The sequence below is a fragment of the Coenobita brevimanus genome, chromosome 42, assembly GCF_032717465.1.
Source record: "Coenobita brevimanus isolate Jiangsu-jjx chromosome 42, ASM3271746v2, whole genome shotgun sequence".
Lineage (NCBI taxonomy): Eukaryota > Metazoa > Arthropoda > Malacostraca > Decapoda > Coenobitidae > Coenobita > Coenobita brevimanus.
In genome coordinates this window covers 19,533,757-19,559,900 of record NC_136995.1, presented here as the reverse complement: position 1 = coordinate 19,559,900, position 26,144 = coordinate 19,533,757, and positions in this window count along the sequence as shown.

The following is a 26,144-nucleotide window of genomic DNA, read 5'->3' as shown; positions in this document are numbered from 1 at the left end:
GTGTGTGTGTGTGTGTGTGTGTGTGTGTGTGTGTGTGTGTGTGTGTGTGTGTGTGTACACGGTGGTATGATCCTTATACGAGAGATACAAGAGACAGGTGAAGAAGAAGTGGACGAGTACGAATGCGAGTTTTAAAAAATCTGAAACGGAAGAAAAAACAATAAAAAAAAATGTATACAGTTTAACGGAAAGGGGTGAGGAAAGACAGAGTTAACAAGTGGTTACCGGCATCTATAAACCGTATATACTATCAAAATGAAGAATAAAATGTAATGAGACCAAAAAAAAAAAAAAAGTAAAATAACAAGACTGCAATAGGAGGTGCAAAAGCAGTTAGATAAAAAAAAAAAACTATCCATCACCACACACACAAAGCTACAACCACAGTTTGAGCGAGTATATAAACATAATTTTGCAAGACTGCCACACAGAGATTAACATAATGACAGGTCGGGATGGAAGAGACGACGAGAGATGTTGGTGCAATATTTTCACTGACTGCAAGATTTACCGAGTTGCAAGAACCGGTCAGGGGAGTGAGATGGTGAATGAAGTAATGCAGCATTCGACTGGTTTGACGAGTGGAGCAAAAACAGGCTTAAATAAAAAATACAGTGTAGCACACGTGGTGTTACTGTACACGTTAGGCGGCACAGGTGGGGCGTCCCCCAAGGATGCAAATCTCATTATTTCCCAGCATCTTGCCATGGGGAAGGACCCTGGTCGGACCCTGGTGAGGTGCAGCCTACCATAAGGGGACGCCGGATCCCTACACGGAGTATGGACTGTGCTGTATCTGTAGGACGGCCCCACAGAAGCAGTTGTTTGCCTGTGGTCGACAGGTCTGCTTGTTCAGACAGACCTGGGATAAGCAAGAACACTACCACCTACGATGGTCTTTGTTTTATGCCTGTTACTGCCTGATGACTTAAGTTTAGAAAAGACCCCGCGTAATGAAGACCAGCAGTAGAAGGCAAGAGAGTGCGTCGTAGGAATGTCTCTATTCTCTCTCTCTCTCTCTCTTTCTCTCTCTCTCTCTCCACCCCTGCACCGTATGTCCCTGCATATTGATGGGGACGTGGACTGTGAGGCAGGTCGCTTGTGTGTGTCGTGGAAAGAGTTCGTGTTGGTGGTAAAATGGTTGTCCTCAAGGAAAACTCTGCTTATTTCTTGGTCCAGGGTTTTTCCTTCAGCGTTATTCAATTTCATGCATCGAGGAAATTTTACAGGGTGGAATATTGCAGGTATGATGTGGTATATATATTTTATTTATGATGAGTCATGTAGCTGTGAAGCTTTATAATGTGAAAGACTGAGTGGTTATTTCGCTTGCTGTTCTGTTTGTGTTAATTTTGTGCTTATTGTCTTTGTCTAGATCCTGGTTTTGGTGATGGTGATGGTGGCGGTGACGATGACGACGACGACAAATGAAAATATAGATACACAATGGGGAAAAGACGAAGATATGCATGATGAAAAGAATAAAGGATGTGAAGTAAATAGGAACGGAATTGGGTAAAGGAACATAAGCACAGTGTGTGTGTGTGTGTGTGTGTGTGTGTGTGTGTGTGTGTGTAGATAGATCGATAGATAGATCGATCGATAGAGAGAGAGAGAGAGAGAGAGAGAGAGAGAGTGGAGGGGGGAATCGGGAAAGCCAACCGAGAACAAAGTGCCTCATACAGTATGAATCTCATACCTGAGAATGTCATCGTGACGTAAACAACTAAATCGCTAAGGATGAGTTGTTACGAGACTCTTTATGCCATTCAAAATAGGATTCTTAGTCTGCGTCATTCCATCTACGTAATTTCCTAGTCCTTCACCTCTCATATCACGGTCGCTCCTCCACATCTTTTATCACTGCAGGATCCTATTGCTGTTGGAGAGGGATGCCTTTATGTGGTGGCACCGACCTAATGGGGCGGTGGAGCTGCCCGGTTATACAAAAGGCCCTCAGTCCCCTCCCTATCCCCCGAAAAGCGGATGGTGAACTGGTGAAAAAGGGCAACTTTGACCGGCCGACCACGGGGTTCACATTCAGATCAGCCTGGGGTTGTAACGACTGTACTAGTACCACTATAGTCGGTTTGTTTTCACTTGAGAGAACTGGCCCATTGCCATGTATTAGTTACTAAGTCGTCGTTGTATAAAATTCGATGACCCTTAGTAATTTGGTTGAGGTGAATCTCCTTGGTGACTAGTCAAATCATGTCTACCATCTGACAACACCTGGCTATTAACCGAGCTAAAAAGCGTTACGGGTCTTTGTCATATGGGAATAAACAAGCTACTGGATCCTATTTTCACCAAAGCCAGAAATTATATCCACCTAGCGCTCCCCCCCCCCCCCGCATCACAATGAGCAAACTTTTTTCATTTCCAAATACTTTTTTCAGGAAGCCACGAATACCTTAACTCCCACCCTATTTCCCTTTTCAATGCCAGTTTTGTGTTTGGTTTGTCCTTTTCCTCTACGTATATACTTCCTTCTTCCATGTTTTTCCTTCAGATTATTTTCCACGGTTCCCCATTGCCATTTTTCCTCATTTCCCGTACCTTCATCTCCTTTTTCATATTTTTCCACTACAAACTGTCCATGCTTTTTCTCTCTGTTGTCTACTCTAAACGTCTTTCCTCCTCATTTCTTCCAATATCCTGCCTTTTTTTCAATATAATTCCTCATTATTTTGCTGGCCACTCTAAATATAGTTCTCTCTGCGGTCTCTTCTCTCCGGTTTCTGGATTCTTTACAAAGTATTTTAATCGGTAAAAACTGTGAATAAGGTGAAGGATGATGATGATGGCGATGATGATGATGATGATGATGATGACGATGACGATGATGATGATGACGATGATGATGATAATGATTTGCAGTAGTAGTAGCAGTAGCAATAGTAGTAGTAGTAGTAGTAGTAGTTAGCAGCAGCAGCAGCAGTAGTTGTAGTAGCAGTAGTAGAAGAGGAGGAGGAGGAGGTTTTGTAGAAGTAGTAATAGTAGCAGCAGTAGTAATCGCAAGTTCATGTGAAACGTGGACAAGGTGAACCGAGGATTGAAACTGCCATTCTCCGGCAGTCCACGATCCTCCTCTTGAGTGATGCGGAGTTGAGGCATGTTTGTACGAGTATAACCAGGTAGTTCCACCACTCGGTTATATCACTGCCACCGCATGAAGGCATCCCTCCTCAACACTAATGATGCTTCTGATTTTCTTGCCACTGTTTTCCCGCCCACTGTTACATTTTCCTCTTCTTCTTCTACCCTATTCTCCAGCCATCCTACTTTCTTTAGTCTTTATCTTCTCCTCCCACCCATTCCTCATTAATAACTATCCATGCAGTTCTTCAGTCCTCCAGCCTACCTTCCCTCCTTAACAGCTTTCATTCCTTATCTTCATTCCTTTCTCTCTCTCTCTCTCTCTCTCTCTCTTTCTTCTTCCCTTCACCTGTCTCCTTTCTAATTACCTTTCTATCTTCACTTCTTTCAATCATTCTTTATTCTCCTCCCATCCTACATCTTTCAAACTTTCTTACACTTCCTCTGTTTTTTCACATGCTCTTCCTTTTTCATCGTCATTCTTCATTTCTTTTCCTCTACTATCTTCTTTTCCTTTCCTCCTTTCATGATATCTTCCTTTCCTTTCCTCTATTCATGATATCTTGCTTAACTTTCCTCCTCTCAGGATCTTCCATTCCTTCTTTTTCATCCTATCTCCAATATCCTCCCAACCTGAAATCCTCCCATCCCTCCACTCCTTCCTTGCTGGTGTGAGGGAGCGTGGTGATTGGTAAACTTAACAAACTTTAATATTTTTAGCTCAGCGTGTAAAGTTTGTTAGCACCGCCACCCCACAGAGTAGTGACGGCAATAAGAACTTGCTGAGAGACGGGCTTCGCGAATGTGAGTGTGGATGTGGATGTGGGTGTGGTGAAGGTGTGGGTGTGGCCTTGGGTATGGGTGTGAGTGTGGGTATGGGTGTGAATGAGGGCATGGGCATGGATGTGGATGTATTTGATTGTGGGTATAGTTTACTGAGTCGCCTGTGTGTGGGGCAGTTGTATCAAAGAGCATGTGGTGTACTGTAGGGAGGGGAATCACGGTGCTTGTAAAACTGTGTTGTAATGGCTACTCATGCTGCTGCCACCTGTGTATAAGTTAACGGTGTGAATCGACAGGTAGATGTCTAATGTGATCCGGGGACGGCTGTCAACGCGATCAGTATTTACCCCCGCATAATATATTCATTTTCTACTCCCGCTGCCACATCCACGCCCACACCAGCAGACTGACCCATCTCCACAACACATAAGATACGGCCAGGTGAGTTTCTTGTGAAGTGCAACTTACAGATCATCCTGAATATCTCTGTTATTCAAGGACACGTGGACCATTTTTTTATGACGTACTGCCTTCCCTCACCCATCCTACCATGATCAACTCGCTGTTTATGCTACATACACACACACACACACACACACACACACACACACAAATGCACATGCTCTCTCTCTCTCTCTCTCTCTCCTTTTCTTGGGTACAGCCATCCTCAGCAATTCCCATTCCCATTCCGAGCCATCCCATTAGTCATTCCTGAGATCCTTGTCGGCGACCAGGCCTGGCTTCCTGTTATGTCTGGTGGTCAACCAATAAAGGAGAAGGGGGAAGGGAGGGAGGGAGGGTAGGGGAAGGAGGAGAGGAGAGAAGTGGAGAGAAGAGAGGTGAGGAAAGAGGAAGGAGGGAAAAGGAAAAGATAACTGAAGGGAGAGGGAGAAAAAAAGAGCGGAGGAAGGAGGGCAGGTGGAGAGGAAGACAGGGTGAAGAAGGAAGTAAAACTGAGGAATGGAAAGGAGAGGAAGGAAGAAAACGTAGGGGAGAGGGAGAAGAGAGCAGGGACTGGCTGGGGACAAGTTGGAATGGCTATAGGAGTGCGAGGAGAGATGGAAAGGACATAGGAGAGGAAGGGAGGCAATTACGAGAGACGAAGAAGTGAAGAGGAAAGAGAGATAGTAACAGTCATTGGGTAGGAGGAGGAGCATGCAACGCTAGAGAAGATAGAGAGATGAAAGAGAAGAGTATAAAGAGACTAAAGTGAGAGAAGGAAGAGATAACATACAAACAAAAGTGGGGGAGGGGGAATGAAGAGGAAATCCAGAATGAAAAAGAAAGTGCAAAATGATTACGAAGCAGGCCATCATCAACTTCTCTTTACATATGGCCAGAAAAGGGAACGTAAATTAGTGGAAATTACTGATGGGTAAACAAATAAACAGAAAAGGGAGGAGAAAATCGAGGGAGGGAGGGAGGGAGGGAGGGAGAGAGAGAGAGAGAGAGAGAGAGAGAGAGAGAGAGAGGCAGCCATTCCTGTCCTTCGAGAGGTCGTGTCTCATCAGTAACAGCGTGTGATTGGGTCCAATCGCCCCCCCTTTCTCTCTCTCTCTCTCTCTCTCTCTTAAATGTGCGGAGTGTGGGTCGAGAGGCAGAAATTCGCTGCTGGAGAATTTAATCAGTATGTGAAGCAGATTACTTTGACGAAATGAAATACACTTAAATGAAACTCGGACAGAAGTGTTTCTTAACCAGTTACACAAAATAAAGTGAAAGAAATATCACACACACACACACACACACACACACACACACACACACACACACACACACACACAGGACAGGACAAAGCACTTAAATAATCCGCTCGCGTATTCAGAGAAATAAATCAATGCAGCGAAAGAAAAAAAAAAAAAAGTAAGAGGAAGAGGAGAGAAAGGACTGGATAAAAGTATGAGAAAGGATAACAGGGTGAAGGAAGGAGAGAGTAAGCGTTAATGATAAATAAACGTGAGTAATGATGTGCAAGGTAGATCATGTCAGAAGTAAACGTATAGAGAGAGAGAGAGAGAGAGAGAGAGAGAGAGAGAGAGAGAGAGAGAGAGAGTCGGGGAAGGGGGTGCTGAAGAGACATAGAGGAAGAGAGAAGGGATTATCCAAAGGTAAGGTATAATCACAGGCAAGCAGCACCTGGAATATGGAAGCGGAACTAATGAGACAATACCAGGTATCCAGAATAATGACCTGTAATACCTGGCCTTAAAAGACAAACTGAACACATAGATTAAATAGCAGGCAGTGATTATCAGGAGGTACGGATATTAAAACAAATCCCTTAGCCCAGAAATTAATAAAAAAAAAAAAAAGAGAGACAGAGACGATTTCGTGACAGTTACCAGCAACTGTTCCAAAAGATTACCTAATTATTCACTCATTCCAGTAAACAGATACGAAATCTTAGTTAAAGATAAGATATTGTAATTACGTCTAAAAGACCTATATATACAACCGCAAGATGAAATATTCAGTTTTACCATGAAGATTGGTTTTAAGAATATTAGGCCTGGAAGATGTAAGGTTTATATTAATTGGCCTGGAAGACGTAAGATTTATATTTATGGGCCTGGAAGATGTGAGGTTTATATTAATAGGCCTGGAAGATGTAAGGTTTATATTTATGGGCCTGGAAGATACAAGGTTTATATTTATTACGACGTGGAAATATTATGAGGTACATTTTAACCCCTTCACTCGGATGACGTGTTTTTATTCTTGCTACACCAAGCGATATTTTAAGCTTACGAAACACCTCTTGTACTAAACGGGTTAATGACGGGTACATCCAACCCCTATACTGTAGTTAGCGAGGTCCGTCTCAGTTAAAACATCTAGCTATCTACTGTATCCATCTACACCTCCTTAATCCCGGAAGGAGTGGCCACACACAAATCGCCTCCATGCCGCCCTGTCCCCCGCCATCTCTTTGCTCTCCCCTCAGCTCACACCATTCTCTCACATATACCTCTCCACTCCATTCCAGCTAAAAAATACAATATGAAAGCTGCAAACAAGAAAAACAAAAATACACCATCGGACAGAAAAAAAGGTAAACTGTAGGGTTCCACTGTAAATAGAGGCCATAGCACTTCTTTGCTATCCTTATCTCATTCTAGTAGTTCAGTTACTCTTCTAGGAGCGCCTAGCATGGGCCAACCGGCCTACTGCAGTTATCCTCTCTTCTTATGTTCTTATGTACTTAATATGGGTAAATTATAATAAATAAGGCGTTACTATCTTTTTATATCTGGGTGTGTGAAACAGGGAGATGACAACAGTTTAATAAATGTACGAGCCAAATTTATGTATGTCTGATGCAGGAACTTATGACGTGGCCTGTTTACTGCATTTAGGATGGATGTCTGAGTGAATGTGAAGGAGGGAGGAGGCGAGGTAGGCCATGGAGAAGGTGGAGAGATACGGTGGATGAGTGTGTGAGGAAGAGAGGTTTGGAAGTCGGAGAGGCTAGGGAACTGACAAGAGATCGTGCTAGCTGGACGAATGTTGTGAGAAGTGCATGATCAAGGATTTGGCACCCCTTTTTTTACGCGGCAACGTCCGGACTGACTCTATTGGATACGTTTATGTGAAGCTACAGAACACGGTGAATGTTTTTGGCGTATACAATAGAGCCAGGGCTTGAATGATGAGTGAATGTAAACATGGCACATTGGAGTGGGTAAATTTGGGCTGTCTGGACATTGCTGCTCCTCACCCTGCCTTAGGGTGGGAAAGGAGGTCCGGATGATGATGATGATGATGATGATGGTGATGGATGGATGTCTAAATATCAGTCTGTCCCTCTGTTTATCCATCTGTCTAACTATATTTATCAACCTGCGTCTATCGGTTAATACCAAATGAAAGAATGGAAACCTACTTATTGACGTGGGTCTCTTAGAAGGGTATAAATAAACAAATGAATGAATGAATGAATTAACAAATATATAAGTATGCATAAAAATACAATATTTATTCGTATCATACAAAACTGTAACTACGTATTTTTCCAATGTATACACCAAAACCCTTATCAATTTTTTATTATACGCTTCGTGAACTGAGGTGGTTTGGACATGTGGTGAGAATGGAGAATGAAAGACTGACTAAGAGGGTGTATGTAGGTGAGGTGGAGGGAGGGAGAGGGCGGGTAGACCGAGGATGAGGTAGAGGGATGGAGTTGAGAGGTTTATGATGGAGGGGGGAGTGAACTGGGGGGAGGGTAGTCAAATGCTGGGTGACAGAGCGACTTGGAGGCGTTTTGTCTGCGGCCACCCTTTGCGGGACTAGGGCGTCGGCCACCCTTTGCGGGACTAGGGCGTCGGCCACCCTTTGCGGGATTAGGGCGTCAGGCTATAGATAGATAGACAGATAGTGAACTGTCCAAAACCATCATTATCATCATCATCATCCAATCCCACTTGCAAATTCTCTCTCTCTCTACAGAATCTATCTCTTTTTCCACCATTTCTCTACATTATCGTCAATTACATTCCCGCCTCTTTCTCTTCATTCTCAGCCCTAGCACTAAGTCATCCTGTTATTCTCTCTCTCGTCTTTTATAAATTCTTCTTTCTCCATTTTATACCCCATTGCTTTTCTTTATGCCTCGTTATCCTTATCTTAACTCACAAATAGTTTCGTTACTTAAAACCTCCTCTGTAACAGTCTTGAAAGGAACAATAAGACTTGCCATTTGCTTTCTTTTGTACTCTTTTGTACTCCCTTCCCCTCTCTTCATTCCCATCCTTCCATTATCATTACCACCACCACCACCACCACCACTCCACCACATCCCCTCTCTCCTCCTCCCCCTCCCCTCATCATCATCATTACCACCACCACCACCACCACCACTCCACCACATCCCCTCTCTCCTCCTCCCCCTCCCCCTCATCATCATCATCATCATCATTATCATCATCATTACCACCACCACCACCACCCTTCCAACTACATCAGGTAACCGCTAATGTACAGCACATTCAGTTCAATACCAATCAGGCTGATATAATTAGCTTTGTCTGCTTATATCTTCAGCTAATCTCTCTCACATTATAATTTTGCCTCATAAATTACAATATAACTCTGATAAATTGAGAACGTGTGAAGCCACCTATCATTTTTACGAGACGTGTTGCTGTTAAGAATGGAAGAAAGCTTGTAGATTATATAGTAAATACGACCACCATCATCAACGTCAACATCATGACCACATCATAATCACCATCACTATCCTCTTTGTCCTCCTCCTCATCATCATCATCATCATATTTACTTCTAATAAGTGGAGTGCACTGTACTCATTTTACATTAACTTGACCTAAACTTGCCATCTGTCCATCGTCAGTGCAGAGCTGTAACAATACAGTATCACTAGAGTATCAAGCTAGTCAAGAGGAACTGTTAGGTATGGAATGTAGAGCCACAGTATTGTCTTATTCTGCCACTGAGCTACGTGAACCAGACTTCAAAAGGACGGAAACCTAGACCAGCTTAGTGTTACAGTCCTATGGTTACAACAAGCGACCTTAAAATTTCCCTTCTATGCCTAAAGATTCCGAATGCTTGAATAATAAGTGGTTGAAGGCAGATAGTTCTCCTACTTTGGTTTTCCGTCTTCATGTTTCTGGATCCCACGCACCTCATTAACAACAGAAGATGCACGGTTAGAAAGATGATTGATGATGATGATGATGATGATGATGGCATTAACTGTGATGATTTTCTTTGTACGCGTCCGACTCTGGGCAAAGGCTTCAGGGCCTATCCCAAGACCCATGGAGTAGGCCTAGTCCTCCTACACACCTCCACAAGTCACCACTTCGGCGCTAACACCCACCGTCAATACTGAATACATGTTAGGTCTGTCTCATACAGGACTGGTGTACTGGTATTAGTGGGCGTATTTTTCCATGTCGGCGGGTCTTCTGGTAGATCAGTAAAGTCTGCTTTTATGAAAATCAAATCCTTAAACTGTTCCCTGCCCGAGCCGGGGTTCGATCATGGGTCCATCAGGACTGCAGGACGACTCTCTACCGATTCAGCCACCGCCTCCCCCCTCCCCCCATGATGACAACGACGACGACGACGACGACGACGACGACGATGATGATGATGATGATGATGATGATGATGACGTTAACTACCGGTACGCTGATGATGATGATGATGATGATGATGATGATGATGATGACACAAGTATTGGCCGTGATGATACAACTTTAATAAGATGATATTTACATGGTTTACTATGTTACGATGATAACAGTACCGTCAGGAGGATTAATACAGTCAGCATTATCACTACCACAGTAATAACATCCACTGCCAAACCACCACCACCATAACTGCTACAACCACCACCATCATAACCAAGACTGCCACCACCACCACCACCACCACCACCATTACTGCTACCACCACCACCACCACCATAACTGCTATCACCATCACTGCTACCACCACCACCACCACTACCATCCAGCGTCATTACCATACACTGTGATCGTTATCTGTACGATGCTCCTATATCCGGGTAGACTGTGGTGGTGGTGGTGGTGGTGGTGGTGTGGCTTTACATCATTCACAAAAGCCCCCACCCCCTCTCTCTCTCTCCACAATCATCCCTCACCCTCTTTCCACAACCCCCTCCCTCTCTATCCACAACCACCCCTCACCCTCTCTCTCCTCGACCTCTCCTTCCCCTCTCTCTACAACCTCCCTCCCTTCCCTCCACAACCGCCCTTTCTCCACAACCCCTCCCTACCTCTCCACACTCTCCCTCCCCCCTCCTTCCATCAACACACTGGCAATTTTTCATCCACTTGCTCCTCCTCTTCACTGCCCACACACCCTCCTCCCATACCATTTATTCTCCCTCCCCGCCCTTTCCTCTTCCTCGTCTTTCTTTCTTTTTTTTTCCCTCGTTCCCTCTCCCTCCCTCCGCCTCTCCCTCCATAATACAGGGGTGTACATGAATTACGCTTACTACGGTAGTTCTTGTACGCTGTGGGGACGGCTTTTAACACTATCAATTCCATCACTACTTCCCATAACCCTATCATACTTTAAAGAAATTTCTTCTTTTGCGTTCACCGATTGCATTAAAAATTTCATGAAACAGTGAAATATATGCATTCTTCACACCAGTAGACTGAGCGGTGCCTGCAACGCTGAAGAAGTGAGACGTGTTACATATGGACCATCCTGTGCAGTATAAAAGCCACTGACTATACAATACACCTTACAACACCTGCCCGTCTCCCACACATACCGGTACCCTTACATAACCTGTGTATACCATCGGGCTGACATCGGCGGAACGCTACATGAGAGTACTGTACATAGGAATACACAGATGTACAGATTACAGGAGGAATACTGACCCATAAAGCTCCTGCTACTAAGACCTGACCAACGTGTTAAGTGAAAGGGTCAAGAAGTCATGAGGAAGGTAAAGCGTTCAAGAGGTGGAAAGTTTACGGAACAGGCAGACTATGAATGAGGTAAACGAATATACGAGAGAGAGAGAGAGAGAGAGAGAGAGAGAGAGAGAGAGAGAGAAACCATCGCTTATCTCTGTGTACCGACCTTTTTTCCCTTGACTACCGATACTGTTCACTATTCCGTCTGGAGTTGGAGGGGGATGCCTTCACGCGGTGGCATATACAATCGGGCGGCTCCGTTACTCGGCTGTACAAATATCTCCCAATTCCCTCCCTATCCCGCGAAAGGAGGAGGATGGACTGCAAGAAGATGACAGCTTAAGCCTGCAGTCCACTGGGATCAGTTCAGCCTGTGAGGACCACGGGGCCAGCCTCAATACCATGCAACCTAAACTGGCTGTAAGTTACTGCAGGTTTACTTTAAACTTTCAGTGCAAGGGAACAACTTATGTGCACTATAAATTGTTCGTCAGTAAAACAGGGCGCGCGCGCACACACACACACACACACACACACACACACACACACACACACACACACACACACACACATTAAAATGGGTGGAGAGATTAGGATTATGCAATAACAGAGAGAGAGAGAGAGAGAGAGAGAGAGGAAAATGAAAGCTGATTGGGATAGATGAAAGCAATCCTAGTTGAACGCAACCAAAGACAATGGATGAAAAAAAGAAGGAAAGTGAAATACAAGAGATAATTAAGAGACATCAATACACCAACATTTAAGAGGTGAACAAAAGCTGATACACGAACAGAATAAACAGCGGAATGACACAACAGAAAAGGATAACTACGCTTACAACGGAGCAGCAGCGGCAGCAGCAGCAGCAGCAGCAGCAGCAGCAGCAGCAGCGGCAGCAGCAGCAGCTGTTGCCCCGGGTTCTCCTGAAACGCGAACCCTGTGAAGTGCAAATTGATGTTATCCTCATGTTGCAGTTCACCATCTTCCTTTTAGGGGATAGGGAGTTGAGGGACGTTTGTATAACCAGCCAGAAAAGTCGTTCTGTTTGTCGGTGCCACCAGATGGCAGCGTCCCTCCCCAGCACCACAGTGGCGATACCGGTACACAAAAGCTCGACGTGAGAAATACATTTTAAAGAGCAAAGAAACGCAGAAGAGGTGGATAAGCTCATTATTACTACGGTGCATTTACTCGAACCAGACAAAGATCCCCAACTCCTCTCAGTTCAGCGCTAACCAAATATACCCAGACTGGAGAAAAAATCTGACCAGTAACCAAGGAGATTCATTTCTACTCTTAGCTAAGGCTCAAGTTATGGGAGTGACCCAATTCCATCAAATGAAAACAAACCAAGTATTGGTAGATGAGGAATCCATGTGGACCGTACTATGGGGCGTCACCAAGTCTACGGGGGTGGATAACCGTGTCCGAAACTCCTTTGTGTGTGAATGACGGGCTCGGCCGCTCTAAGAGATAATCCCTCAATGGGGTGCTTTGGGGCCGCCATTGAAGTGGTCGAGCCTGCCACTGACAGTGAACAGTCGCACTCTCATGAATCATTAATAATATATCTTTGTGTGGACTTATGATTCAAATTAATGTTTGTAATGTGTAGAGGAATTATTTTTTTCTCAAATAATTGTGAAGAAATGAAGGGAAACTACTTATTATTTTCATAGTAATACGTAAAAAATATTTATCCAGCTAGATTAGCATCAAATGAACTCCAAGATCCTCATTTATTTTGCATTAGTAGTCATTTATTGTACTGAAAGAGGTGGAGTTACATTACTCACTACTGGCTGGAACGAAATACTTTGTAATTGCCCTCTTCAAGTCGATTACTAGCCAATATAAGTAAAAAATCGGTACGACCCTCGTAACATCCCAAATATCCAAGTGGCGCATGCGCATTGAAGGTACAGTCCCAGGGACAAGATAGACTCTGCTTTTGTTTACTAATATTGCGGCACCCAAGATTTTGTAATATTCACATTTGAGGACATCAAGATAATTTCAGAAAGGCTGTCTTAGATAAATATTTTTACAGATCAGCTTCTAACTAACTGCTCTATGCTGCAAGATATTACCAAATTCTTCTGTTACTGTGCTTTCATTTCACCAAAGATTTTGTGTGCATGTGGGACAAGAGGGATGTTGTTGATAGTGAGGTGTGAGTTATGACTGTGTTCTACCATAAAAGAGGCCATTCTGAGTCTTTTTGTAGTACACCAGTCATGAAGTGTGTGTGGGAGTGTTAAGTCATCTGGGTAGGAAGCAGTGTGTACTTTGTGAGTGAATGAAAAGCACATATTTTTATATATATACATATAGTTTTCTATATATACTTATTATAGAGAATATATTCTATTCTGGACTGATTAGCCACTTTGAGAAATATATACATACTGTATGACACTATATTATCCAAATTGTTTATTTTTTAATTTCATCATTCATAATCTGAGGAAATTGATGGCCACCCCTATTAATGCACAGGGGAACACAACAGTACGATCCTGACATCTCAGATTCTCAGCGTGCGTCCTCTCGACTTCAGTCCAGCCTTCCGACCTCTCTCAGAGCAGGCAAAAAATGACTGTTGACCGTTCCTGGATTTGGGACGGTTTGTCGAAATCGTTGACAGAAGGCGAATTTAGGCATTAATAAATTTAAGTTAGTAAATCGTCCCAGAGGAGGAAAATATGACTTTCCTCATTGAAACCATATATTAAGAGATACAAATCTACTCATTTCTAAAGAATTAACATAGAAAACATTAAATTATAAGGGATGAATGAGCTGACTAGTTGCTAGACTTGACAGTTTAGAATATTTTTACCTTTTTGTATGACTCATACAAATGAATAAGCTCTTGTTGTGTGTATTCATTGGAGAGTGTAAGTGGTTTTTGTAAGTAGGAATGACATTAATCCTATCACAAGTGCACACAAACAAATGCAGCGTATGATACATGAGCATGCGTGTCCTACGACGTCTGTGGCAGGCTCGACCATGACGATTGTCAATTGTCTTCCACCCCACAAAGTACCCCATTAGAAAGCAACATAGAGCGTGAGGGAGACAAGAGAAGAACGAAGATGAGGAAAGAAAAGGCAGAAGTGGAGGTGGGAGAAGAGGGAAGAAGATGCAGAAGAGGAGGAGGTGGGAGAAGAAGAAAGATGTGGAAGAGGAGAAGTGGAAGACGAGAAAACTGAGACACGAAGTAGGACGATAAGGAGCAAAGGAGGAGGAAAAAATGTTTAAGAAGAAGACACGGGAGAAGGAAGAGGAAGCACGAAAAGAAGAGAGAAAAAGACGGAAGGACTAGAGAGGAAAAGAGGAGGAAGAATCGTAGATGGGTGGCAGATGAGGGGGGGAAGGAAATAAAAAAGGGGGCGGGGGAGAAGATAAGGAGAAAGGGTTGGAGGGAAAATGGGAGGAGGAAGAAAAAGAAGAAAATGTGAGAGGGAGATGAGAGGAAAGGGGAGAGCCAGGAGGTGGAAAAATTGGATGGAAGAGAAGGGGAAGGAAAAGAGGCTGAGAATTATGCTAAAAATCTTAAAAGAATGTAGTGTTGGGCATCCGTTATCGAGCGTATCAGATAATAACGAGGGTGTGATGAGTAACGGCGATGGTGGGAGGCTGAGGCAGGGAATCAGCCTCATTATCTCCTGGCCTCATTATCTCCTGCATAACCTGTATTGACCGGGGTGCTGGAGGGCAGGGGACAGACAGGGAGAGGAAAAGGAGGGCAGGAGGGCAGGCTGAAGGAAAGATGGTACCGGTACCGGTATTTTTTCCCCCTCATGCAATGTCGTGTTTCCTTGCTGTGTTTGTAACAGTAGTCGTATGATAACCTTTGTTCCATGTATGCATCACTATATCCATTGCTCTCATATCCCTTTTCTTACCTGGTCTTTACCGACAATGTTTCCCTGTGTGCTGAGGCTTCTACTGAATGGTAAATATCGAATCAAATTTTTAAAACATGTCGTTGTATGTGGTATACCTGTTGCTCTGCTATATTCGTTCATTTTTTTCTCTCTGAAGCAGTGTCGTGTTTTTGACTATGTTCATAGCTCAATCAAACGCTATAACTTTTTAACAATAGCCAAATCAATTCTGCATCATCAATGAAAATACTTGGGGTTTCATTCTCTCGTAATTTTTCTTAGAAAGATCATATTACCTCTGTTGCAAAATCTGCTCCCAAGAGACTAGGTGGACTAAGCCGACTCCGTGCCTTCTGTACCCCTGCAAAGCTGTTGACTTTATGCACGGGTTTTATTCGCCCCTGTGTAGAGTATAACTTATGTATGGGAAGGCTCCCCACATACACCCCTTCTCAATAACGTGGAGTCAAAGGTTTTCCGCATCATTAACTCTCCTGCTCTTACTGGCTTCCTTCAGCCTCGTCTCTTCGCCGTAATGTTGCATCTTTATCTCTTTTCTATCGCTACTTCAATGGTCACTGCTCTGAACCGTCTGCTTGCATCCCTCCTCCACTACGGCGGGGGCGCAGCACCCGTCTCACAGAAAACACTCATCTCTTTAGTATCCAACTTTCCAATGCAAGAGTTAAACGTTACTCCTGGTCCTTCACGAACGCAACAGGTCAACTCTGGAACTGTCTCCCTCTGTCTGTGTTTCTTCCTGTCTATGACGTCCAGTCTTTTAAACGCAGTGTGTAGAGCCATCTCGAGATAAACGGATCTTGAATTTGGCTCTCTGTTATTGCTTTTATTTTTTCTTGGAAGGAACAATCTTGCAGGCCTCTGACCTTCGGTTCCTTCTTCCTTGCATTAAAAAAAATAAAAAATGAATGAGCCAATGTTTTACTTTACTTTCTTATACCCATTCCTGCCTGGCCTTCAGCACAACGTTCCCTAGAGTGTTGGGGCTTGTACTAAATCAGGGGTGGGGAACCTTTCTCCTATTAAGCGCCATTAGGATATTTTTAACATCATTCGCGGGACATACAAAATTATCAACTTAAAATCAACTGTAGCCCAGTACATAATACATATATATATATATATATATATATATATATATATATATATATATATATATATATATATATATATATATACATATATATATATATATATATATATATATATATATATATATATATATATATATATATATATATATATATATATATATATATATACGGTATATATATTCGTTCATGAGTCTGTGAAACTGCATATATGATTTGCCTCGTGGGCCTGATCAAATGGTCTTGCGGGCCTTAAACAGCCTGGAGGCCGGACGTTCACCACCACTGTACTAAATCGTAAAATAAAGAATCTATATATGTATATTAAAAAAAAAGCGAATACCAGAGGAAGAATTTTTTTTTAGGTATGGAACAGTACTGTACGCACAACAATGGTGTATAACTGTTATAAGTTTTATACCTTCTAATACAAATAGCTGAACGAACAGAAACGCAAAACATTCATCAGACAATACACTGATGGAGAAGCATACGGGGTCTACAGCATACCTACATCCCTATTTCCTAATTTCTCGCTTTCTTTCCCTCTTCCCTACCAGCCAATTACAATTAGGCAGACTGGGGTGAAAAAGTTAAACCTCACAGGCCACCATCACCACCACCACCAACACCACACCACCGAATGTTTTTTAAGATACATTAAACTCTCTGTGTACCCTACCCACCGACCGTATCCACGAGCTTAAGGTATGCTGTCTCTCACGTCTGGGACTAGAGGGACCCGGTCTTCAGAGAGATGGGTTCCGTGTAGTCCAATAAGCCTGAGATATAATTATGCAGAACTAATGCTCTTCTCTGAACGTCCCATCTTATTCTTAGTAACCGGGTCAAAATAGCAGCAACCATGGAATGAAAACTAGGGGAAGAGGAAACGAGAAGGAAATGACAATGGAAATGGAAGATGGGAAGCGGAGAGAGAGTAAGAATGGGATGAGGGGAGGGAATGTGAAAGGAAAAGAAATTTGAAGGTAAAATGAATATGAAGAGAATGGGGAAAGGGAAACAAAAGGCAATGGAAAAGGAAGATGGAAAGAGGAATGGGTGACAAACTGGGGTGAGAAGAGGAAATCTGAGGGGGAAAAAAATTCAAAGGTAAAAGAAATACGGTTAAAATGAACAAAGGCTAAGAAGAAACCTTAATTACTAAATCCATTACTCACAGACAGTTTCAGACGTAGTGATGCTCCATACCTGAAAACAGAAAGATAATTATTAGTGAAATATTCAGTAAAATACGAGTTCGAAATATAAGGAGAGAAAAAAGTGAACACCAGAGACATGCAAGGTGGTCCATACATAACGCTCCACTAGAAACTCGCCTGATGGTATAATGTGAGGATGGCTCAGTCTGCTGGTGTGGGTGTGGGAGTAAAAGTGGAAATGGGAAACCAATAAATGATGCACGACTGATATTGATAACACTGACTGACACTCCATGTCCCCGGTGCCCCCCCCCCCTCTCTCTCTCTCTCCATTTGTCTTTCACTGGACTAAATGGCCTCCGATCCATTAACAACCGGATGACGGGTCCATGTCACTTCACACACAGACACACACACACACACACACACACACATATACACGAGAGAGAGAGAGAGAGAGGGGGGGGGGACTGCAGAAAGATAAACAAAAAAAAGGGTGAACGAAAGACTGAATGCAATGAGATAATGATGACAAGGGAAAGGACAAAAATAACTTAGCCTACACAGAAGAAAGAAAGTAATGATGATGATGATGATGATGGAAGGGAAAAGGTACAATGAAAGATGAAGAAAAAAGATGAAGAATATGCAAGAACATGAAAATGATGGAAGAGAGGGAGAAAAAACAGTGAAAGAAGAAAATAAGAGAAAGGTGAAGGACGGAAGGAAAGGGAAAAAATACGATGAATGAAGAAGCGGAAAGAAAAAGATGATGACAGTCAGGGAAGGGAAGGGAAAAAATATGCGCAGAAGAGGAGAAAAATAAAGCAAGCAAAATAATGATGGCAGTGAGGGAAGGATGGAGAAAAAAGGAAGAAGAAAATAAAGCATGGAAAAAAGATAATGAAAAGTGAAAAATAAAGCAAGGAAAACGATTATGATAGTAAGGGATGGGAAAGGAAAAAGTCTACCCTGAAAAAAAGAGAGAAATAAAGCAAGGAAAACGATAATCAAAGTGAGGAAAGGAGAGGGAAAAAGTCCACCCTGAAAAAGAGAAATAAAGCAAGAAAAAAAATGATGATAGTGAGGGAAGGAAGAATGAAGTGGGGGATAACTAGCTTAATCCCCCTGTGCTTAACTTAAACCCTTCATTAGACTTTAGAGGCAAGTTAGATTGGCTTTCCACACTATTATAATTAACTTTCTTATCTAATGTTCTCTCTCTCTCTCTCTCTCATCCAGTATCTCGGAAAACAGAGTTTATTGAGGAAATATTCCATCATTATTCCCTGTTTCACCTACTATACTATACCTTCTTGACCAAACCCTCTTCTTTTCCCACAAACCACACCATGAAAAGAAAGAGAGGAAAGAGGAGAGGAAGGAAAACTCAAAGGGAAGGAAGGGGAAAGGAGAAAGGAAAGAGGTAAAACTTAAGGAAGAGGGCAGGAAGGGTCGGAAGTGAGAAAGACGAAAAATGAAAAAAATTAAAGTGAAGGAAAGGAAGAAGTTAATAAAAAAGGCAAGAGCGAGGAATTGAAGGAGATACGAAGGGAATAGATGGAGAGAAGACGTAATTTCAAGACTGTTATGCTTGTAATGCTTCCGGTGCTGCTGACAGACGGACAGATAAAAATTAATACACTTAAATAACGTAATAACGCAATAGAAACGCATCCCAAATTTACCACAGCAAATGAAGCAAAATGTCATATGTTTTCCTTAAGAATTATACTTTTAAATGGTTAATATATGATATTACTATATACTCTTGGAAAATTACACGGAGGAAGAAAGGAGGTGGATGAGGAGTAGGAACTGATGATGATGATGATGATAAGTAATGAAACAGCAGAAGATGAAAGAAGATGAAGTGAAGATGGTACGGAGATCCAAATGAAAGAAGAGACTGGAAATGGAAGAGAGAAGAAAAGGAAGAGAAGAGATGGTGCAAGAAAAGAGGATGAGGAGGAGAGACGGAAAAGAAGAGAAAAGAGGAGGGGATACAGAAAACAAGAGGAAGAAGAGGAGAAAGGATAAACACGAGGAAGAGGAGAAACAAAAGGAGATATTAAAAAGAAGAGGAAGACGAGGGGGAAAATGAGGAAAACGACTGGGGAAGATCCATAGGAGATCTTTATTCTCAATGGGGACATGAATCAAAGGAGACACGAAGCACAGATACAAGCACTACAACTGCAGTGACTTGAGAGGTACGAGACTACTTACAACACAAGTGTTGGGCAGTCGGGTCCCTTCTTTGCTACGCCAGTATAAAAGGGAGGAGTTTTCAGCCTATAGGTCGTCTAATCAAAGCACGAAGGGAATACGTGGGCAGTACTGTTTCTACTTTGTCATTCATTTACACTGGCCGCGGTGCTGGAAAGGTAAGCCTTCACGTGGTGGGATCAATAGAACCGGGCGGTGGAACTGCCTGGTTATACAAACGCCCCTCAACTACCTATCCCCGCAAAAGGAGTATGGTGCGCTGCAGGAGCGGGGCAGACCTTCAGTTCTCGGTTCACATTCTGGTAACTACTACTACTACTACTACTACTCCTCCCACCCTCCCTTCCTTTCCTCCTCGTCAGTTCCTCTGCGACCCATCCAATTAAACCTTTTCTTCGCCTTCCCGGAGCTTTGTCAACATGCCCGTCCGCCTTTTGGGAGGGAGGGAGGGAGGGAGGGCAGAGAGTAAAAGAGAGAGAAAAAAAAAGGAGGTAGGAAGGAGAGGAGAAAAGAAAGAGTAAGGAAACTGAAGGTGAGATGAGGAGAAAACAGGAGAGGAGTGTTGAGAAAAGAGGAAGTGAGAAAGAGAAAGAGAGAAGAGCATGGAATGGGAGGAAAGCAAAAGAAAAAGAGGAAAGGCGACAGAGAAAAGTAATGTATAGGGAAAAGAATCAGGAAACATGAGAAAGAGAAGAGGGAGGGGCTCCTGTTACTGGTTCTCTCTCTCTCTCTCTCTCTCTCTCTCTCTCTCTCTCTCTCTCTCTCTCATAATGAAGAAATATGACTATCTTTTTCCACTTGGGCATAAACCAGCTCTAATTTCCTTGTGTGTTAACTCAGTACACACACACACACACACACACACACACACACACACAACAGCACAATATTCTTGTAAGGGATTTTTTTTAAACTTCGATAATGAGACAATGACGTGAGCAGTTCAAGAAAATATACACAAGTTTAAACTGCATTATAAAAGATGAAAAAGTGAAACAATGTTAAACAATAAAAGAATGGCTGAACTGTTTTTGTAAATGTATGTCAGTGAACACCACCACCACCACACAAACTCTACTTTCCTCATCTACTCTGAACCAAAAGGAGAATGTTGTACGAATGCAATGATAAAGGAGGCAGAGGTAGAGGAAAGGGAGAAGGATAGACGAAAAGGGAGGACATGATAACTGAATATTAGATGTTAGAAAAATAGACGGGACGGCGACTATACATACTGTGTGTGTGTTAGGTAGAGAACGAGAAATGGAAAGGCTTCATAAAAGACATCATCATCATCCTAGATAAATCATAACATCACCATTACTACCACTACTACCACCACCACACCACCACCGCAACCACAGGCAACACAACGACCACCACCACCACCATCACCACCACCACGATCATCACCACCACCACCGCAACGATCACCACCATCACCACCACACCACGACCACCACCACAACGATCATCACCACCACCACCACAACGATCATCACCACCACCACCACAACGATCACCACCACCACCACCACCGCAACGATCACCACCACCACCACCGCAACGATCACCACCACCATAACGATCACCACCACCATAACGATCACCACCACCATCACCACAACCACCACCATCACCGCACACATCCCTACCCACGCCAAACAGCTTACATAAGGTTTATCCAGAAATTATAAATGTTTGCCTTTCTGATACACAAACCCAGGTCAGCTCTATTCATCGTTCAATTCCAGGTTCAGTGTATATTCCTGTTCTAAACCTGCTTTACCAGAGATATCTCAACAAAGCCTCTTCCAAGAACTCTCTTTCCTTTGAGCTATAAATGCCTCTCGACAAGAGAAGGGAGGAAAGTGAAGTATTGGGAAGGGAAAGTATTTATTATTATTATTATTATTATTATTATTAATTATTATTATTATCATTATTATTACCATTATTATTACTAGTAGTAGTAGTAGTAGTAGCAGTAGTAGTCAATCAATCAATCAATCAATCTTTCTTATTTCGTAATTTAAAATTACGTAATATAGTACATAATTACAGTATATTCATTAAATCTACCCATTTAAACTTAAGCAACTACTACTACTACTACTAGTAGTAGTAGTAGTAGTATAGTAGTAGTAGTAGTAGTAGTAGCAGTAGTAGTAGTAACCTCAAGCTAGTCCTAACGTGGGCCCAGTGGACTGCAGGGTGAAGTTACCCTCCGCCTGAAGTCCCCCATCTCTATTTCGGGTGATAGGGTGAGATAAGAAACATTTGTATGATCGGGCAGTGGAGCCGCCCGTTTATATCAGTGCCACCACATGAAGGCGTCCCTTTCCAGCACTGCAGTTGAAGATAACAGAGCCATACGATAATGAGAGAGGGGAGAACAGTGCTGCGTGGTGGAGATAACGAAGCCGTTGCCATGGTGACAATTATATGCACCAACCATGTAATAATTACCAAGCTTTAGCGGGATAATGGCTTGGACAGGGAAGAGAGAGAGAGAGAGAGAGAGAGAGAGAGAGAGAGAGAGAGAGAGAGAGAGAGAGAGAATGGGGAATATTGTCAGAACTAAAACAGAACATGAATACGTGTTGTAAATTGGATGAACAAAGGGAAATTGACAAGAGTAAAACTAGAGGTAACCTATGTCAACGGAAAATAAGAACATACATGAAAATATACGAGGAAGAGGTTATGTGGGAGGAGGAGGAGGAGGAGGAGGAGGAGGAGGAGGAGGAGGAGGAGGAGGAGGCATTGAGGGAGGGAAGGAGGTGAAAGTCGTGATGATATCCTCTGTACGTTCGCCTGCTCTCTCTCCTTCTATCTCTCTTTCCTATGACCCTTCTCTCTCTCTCTCTCTCTCTCTCTCTCTTTCCTTTTCCCTATTTACCACCTCGAACCTGTCTTCCTTTCTTTTTTAACACTGAACACACGACCAACGTTGCCTCATAAGGATTAAAAGTATGCACCTCATTAATCTGATGAAAAAGTGAAAAAAAAAAAAAAAAAACGTGAAAGAAAAAATGAGAACATGCAAGACAGATTTTTTTTTTTTTTTTTGTGGTACAGGAAGGGGAGGGGATGAAATGAAAAAAAAAAAAAGTTGAACGAAGAGGACAGCAAAGAGGAAAGGATATTAGAAGAGAACTTTGGCTGAAATACTATACTCTTTTTACTCTAACCTGGCCTAAAATTGCAAGCTCTCCTTCTTGAAAGTTCAGGCGTAAGAACAGATTAACACCAGAATATGATGCTAGTCACCAATAAGTGCTATGTAAACGATGTACAGCTCAAGCGTTATCTTTTGCTACCACTGAGTTAAGTGAAATAAGTTACATAAGGACGAAAATTTGGACCAAGGTGAAAAAACTATAGAAGGTATACTGTGATGAATGTGTGTGGGGGGGGGGATGAGGTACCGTTACTACTCTGACCCTACCACACCCTCTCCCTCCCCTCCCCCTCACTCTCTCTCTCTCTCTCTCTGAAGTTCAGGCAGATGCCAATATGCTGTCCTATCTTATTCTTATATTTGTGACATTTATGCAAGCCAATCTTAGCATTAAGGCCAAAGTACTTCATAAAGACCATAATCTCTGTGCTATCTTTGTATTCACGTAACTCTTTCTCTCTCGCCTTGCAGCTCAAACTTTTCATTTTCGTCTCTCTCCTCTGTCTACTGTCTTTCCTCTTGCTTTCATTTTCCTTACTTATTGTCTGATTGACAGTAGGTTTGTGATGAAAGTGTGTGTGTGTGTGTGTGTGTGTGTGTGTGTGTGTGTGTGTGTGTGTGTGTGTGTGTGTGTGTGTGTGTGTGTGTGTGTGTGTGTGTGTGTGTGTGTGTGTTTTATTAATTAAAACATGGACATGGCCATCACCCCATGCTCATCACATTATCGTAAATCTGTCCTGTCTCCTCTCTATCGCCCTCCTCTCCCCCCACCCACCACACCCCGCCGCTCCCACTAATACCAACATTACTCAGGCGAACGATATTAAAGTGAGGATTAATGTCAGAAGCAGAGAGAGAGAGAGAGAGAGAGAGAGAGAGTCTACTCTAAAAGCAATATTATTTTATTTACCTTTCCCTATACCAGTGACGCAGGAAGGTACTTTTTTTTTTCTTGTCGTAGCACCGATTTATTATTATTATTATTATTTTTTAGATGAGGGAGACGCTACCTCTCTAACCCATTATATTTCCTCTTTACACAGACATTTTACTTTTACTGGAGTTAGTTGTATGATTTTATTCAACTGAGGCAAAATATTAATACTGAGAGGGTCGAAGGAAGACGGTGCACCTAGGGAAGAGGGAGGGTGAGGAAAGCAGCAGCAGCAGTAGTAGTGGTTGCAGTCTTAGGCTCATCTGAAAGTGAATCCAGTGGACTGCAGGACGAGGTTGCTCTTTTCTGAAGTCCAACATCCTTTCGGAGGAAATGAAAGTGGCTGATGGAGGTTGGTTTAAGGGGGCAACTCCACCTCCCGGCCATATCGGTGAAGGTCTCTCGCCAACACCGGGGAACGATGTAACCAAGGCCTAAAGGCCTAAAGAATAAAATGTATTCTTTAGGCCTTGGATGTAACAGGGAAATGAATGGAAGGGGATGTCAGTCGGGAATATGGGAATGGGGAGGGGTGGGAAGCAGTGGTGATGATGGAGAGGTGTGACACCCACTTGACTCCAACTTGGCCTAAACTTACCATCTCTCCATTCTGTATACTCAACTGTGGCAAGAGGGTGATGCAAGTCACAATGAAGTGTTATGACCTAGGTGCAGAAATATAATATTGTCTCATTTACCCATTAAGTTAGGTGGAATAAGCTACAAAAGGTCGGAAATCTGGGCCAAGTTGAGGTGAAAGGAGAACAGTGAAGAGAAAATGGCGGTGGATAGGACATATTTATCAGGGAATGATAAAGTAATGACTACCATCTCTGAGCCGCACAGACACTCATTCAAGAAAATACATAATGGTAGTTTGAAGTCATGCAGGTGGATGTTAGGCCAGAGAACACAGTGGCGGGGAAATGTTCGCCAGAATAAACACAATATCCAGACGAGGTGGTCAGGTGTGGTGAGGTACACAATGACCCAGCACCACACACGCATATGATGAATAGTGGCACGTCTGTGAGTATATGAACTGCTGGAGAAAAAGACAAGAATATTTTAGAAAGAAAAGAAATATGAAAAGAATGTAGGAGTGGAACGACGAGCAAGACAAATGGGAGAGAAAAGAATATTGATCCCAAGTGAATTAAAGACAGAAAATGGAGAAGACAGGAATTGGAGGGAGGAGGTTATGAGAAATTAAACTAAGACAAGCAGCTTAAACACGGGAGCTGGCGCGCACGCACGCACGCACGCACACACACACACACACACACACACACACACACACACACACACACACACACACACACACACACACACACACACACACACACCTAACATTCAAACACAACCATTTAGTTATATATTCACTACGTTGATGTGTGATAATATTATGATGGACGTGTCGGTAAAATAAAAAAATATATATAACTCATTCACCGTAAAACTGAATATACCTGTGTTTTAAATCTGTATTAATTTCATATGCCGTGTGTGTATTTGTGCATGTGGTGTGTGTATTTGTGCATGTGTGTGTGTGTGTGTGTGTGTGTGTGTGTGTGTGTGTGTGTGTGTGTGTGTGTGTGTGTGTGTGTGTGTGTGTGTGTGTGTGTGTGTGTGTGTAATCAAGTACTGTAGTAAGTGTTTGGGTTGTCTAAAGGACCAATTTTCTGGGGACGGTGCAGAATCTCCCTCCCGTCGCCATGAATTTTCTTCTCACCCCCCCTACCTCGCCCCCCAAATGTGACCCACTGTGATGGTTAACTAGGTACACACTTAATGACGGTGGTAGGTGGTAGGGACCATCATCCACTTACCTGATGTAGTGCTGCCTACTTCTTCACCCGCCGAGGGGTTCAGGAGATATCTCGCCCACAAGGATAAACTAAGTCGACCCCATATGACCTTGACCTAGCTGACCTAACCAGGTCATCATCTCCTTCCTCATCCTGCATCACTGACAAAAATTGGGTGGAAATCCGTCCATGGGTTCAGATATCGCGCCCACGAGAGTGTTAAGGACGCACAGACCCACGCACGCACAGGACAGACCAATCACTTAATGCCTCGTCCACAATAAATGGGAGGAGGAATAAAAATAATATTAACAGATACTTATTGATAGGGCTACATGACAACCATCAACCTAAATTAAAGAAAAAGTGAAAATTAGTGACGCTATTAACTAGCACTAATTATGAATGGAGACTAAGGCATTTATCCTTATTAAATGTGGCGTTTTGCTGCAGGGAAGGCTTTATGTGGTGGTGCTGATATAACCAGGCGGCTCAGTACCTGGTTA